At 36.1% G+C, this 2756-nt stretch overlaps 1 pseudogene; it reads right to left on the bottom strand.

The window, feature by feature from the left end:
* Window positions 1-1919, bottom strand: part of LOC108490516 — a 4096-nt pseudogene extending 2177 nt beyond the window's left edge.
* Window positions 1920-2756: the final 837 nt, after the last annotated feature.

Below are 2756 nucleotides of genomic sequence, written 5' to 3'. Positions count from 1 at the left end.
GAATTTTTGCATCTATGTTCATTAAGGATATGGGTCTATAGTTTTCCTTTGGTTGTTTCCTTTGGTATTAGAGTGATGCTGGCTTCATAGAAGGAATTTGGAAGTTTTCCCTCCATTTCTATTTTTTTTGAATAAATTAAGTAGTATTGGATATAGAACTTCTTTAAATGTCTGACAGAATTCTGCTGTAAATCCATCTAGTCCTGAGCTTTTTTAGTTGGAAGTTTTGTATTACTGTTTCAATTTCTTTCTGCTTAAGCTGTCAATCTCTTCCTTGTTTAGTTAGTATTTAACTTCACAGATTCTCTTTAATTCTCTGGATATATAGTCTATAAAAACTATATCTATATACATAGGTAAATACATGTGTATATAAACAAATCAACCATAATCCTTTCCTCGAGTTCCTTTTTATTCATTTTTCTATACATAATTGAAATGGCACTATGTCACAATATTGCATCCTAACTATTATAGGTCCTATATGCTAGGATTCTACCAACTAAAATCTATTTATGCACTTTCATCATAATTTAATATAATGTGTATCATAAGACGCAGAGAAGAAAACAATTGCTGGGAGAGCTCTTCAAAAGTCATTAGAATTTGATATGAGGAAAGAGAGTAGAGAGATCTGGAGAAAGAAAACTCAGGCAGCAGAATGATTATCTTCCTGATGTCAGGGTTATCATCAAAGTAAAGCAAGAGAATTGTTCTAGAAGAGTAAGAATGCACATAAAGATGTGGTGGAGATCCCATTTTGATTGTTTCCACAGAATGCAAGTCAAGGCAAGCTGATGGTAGCCAGGTGTAGTAGATGTGTCAGCCATCACACTGGAAAGAGACAAGTATAGATTCTATCTGATCCTCATACAATGCTGTTTCAGAGTCATTTAATTTTTTGGATATCGTCTGCATAGATGACCAGACTTTCCAAAGAGTGGACCTTTTCCTGACTTAAGCAATGGCATGTTAGGACACCTTTACAAAGATTTTATTTGCATATGATCAGACAAAGTATCTTCTCAGAGAATGAAAATGCTAGCAGTGAGTGTGGTCTGTGTTTGCCCTTTTCACTGACAAAAGAGAATCCTGTAATCTTGTCATTGGCATCCATGCAAAACCTTTCTGAACACATCAGACTAAAGCGTGAAGTTCATATGTAAAGTTCTTATTTTGCATCATATTGTAGTTTTAGGGAAGAGATTTTCTTGAATGGTAGGTACATACATTTCTATCACTTATCCTTAAATTCTATCCAAAAGTATTTATCTTCCAACGGTAATTTAGTAAAAGGTGAGTCAAAATGTATGCTGGGAAAGATAACAGTTATTCTTGTTTTGAATTTATACAATAAACCTCAATCCTATGATTATGGTTTTTTAATTACAGCAAGACTATTTTAGCAATTAAAGGAAAATTGGGGGTGGTGGGAAAGAACACTACATTCTAGAGTTGTTGGGGTTTTTTGTCAATTGTTTTGATTTTAACTTTAGTATTCATCTATTATTCAAGATCCACTTATGTCATAAGATACTATGCCTCTGATCAAATCATAAGACTTAAAGACAAATATCCACAAGTAAATTATTCATAGAGAGTAATTAAACCTTCTTAATATCTTTAAATTGACTCAGTAAGGATACTGTATTCTTAGTCTACTTCAACTGAAGTCCTTCAGTTTCAGGCAGCATTCTACTGCAAATTATGCAGGAGGCAAGAAACTTCCAAAGAGGTGACAGGTAAACAAGAGCACTTTTAAAACTGGAATTGATTTAATTTGTAAATGTAATGCAGAATTGACTATTTTTCCCATGTATGGAAATTAAGTTTCTCAGTACTGAAGATGAGCTCATTCGAACCACAATCTAGGGGCTGGAAAGATGGCTCAGCAGTCAGGAGCGCTTACCCACATCCATTCCCATCACCCACATCAGATGGCTCCCAACTGCTTATAACTCCAGTTCCAGGGGGATCTAGCCACCTCTGGCCTCTACATGTACCTGTACACACACAAATAAATAAATAAATAAATAAATAAATAAATAAATAAATAAATAAATAAATAAATAAATAAAAATCTTAATTTTTTTTAAAAAAAACAGAGTTACAGTCGATACTTCAAAAGCTCATTATAATCCTATTGGTTCTGTCACTCTGAACAGCTTAAAAACTATTTATTCAGTAATTTTATACATGAGTACAATGTATTTAATTCATATCCACCCCACCCCGACTTCTCCTAGGTCCCCCTCCCCCTCTCAAGTTCACATCTTCTTCCCCTCATCCTCCTTTACCCATTCCCCTCCTCCTTCTTTTTGTTTTTATTGCCGAATGAGTCCAATTAATGTTGCCCATTATACACATGTATGTGGGGTTATCCACTGGAGCATGGGCCACACTGCTGAAGAAAACAGTTTCTTCCTCCCCCATTAGCCATCAACTGCCTCATCTACCTCCTCATCAACAGCTCGTCATCTAGAGGTGGAGCCTTCTGAGGCCCTTTCCTTTCAATGATAGAGTCTTGATTGGCTCGATCTTGTGTAGGTCTTGTACTAGCAATCACAACTGCTGTGGATTCAGGAGTGCAACAGCCCTGTCATGTCTAGAAGACATTATTTCACAGCAAGCATCCCTGGCCTCTAGCTCTTACAGTCATTTCACCCACTCTTCTGAGATGTTCCCTGAGCCTTGGAGGGCAGGGGTGTGACAGAGATTTCTTATTTAGAGCTGAGCTTTCCACAGTCATGCATTCC

The sequence above is a fragment of the Nannospalax galili genome, unplaced genomic scaffold (genome assembly GCF_000622305.1).
Source record: "Nannospalax galili isolate Female #2095 unplaced genomic scaffold, S.galili_v1.0 scaffold512, whole genome shotgun sequence".
Taxonomy (NCBI): Eukaryota; Metazoa; Chordata; class Mammalia; order Rodentia; family Spalacidae; genus Nannospalax; species Nannospalax galili.
This window is presented reverse-complemented; position numbering and strand designations above follow the sequence as displayed.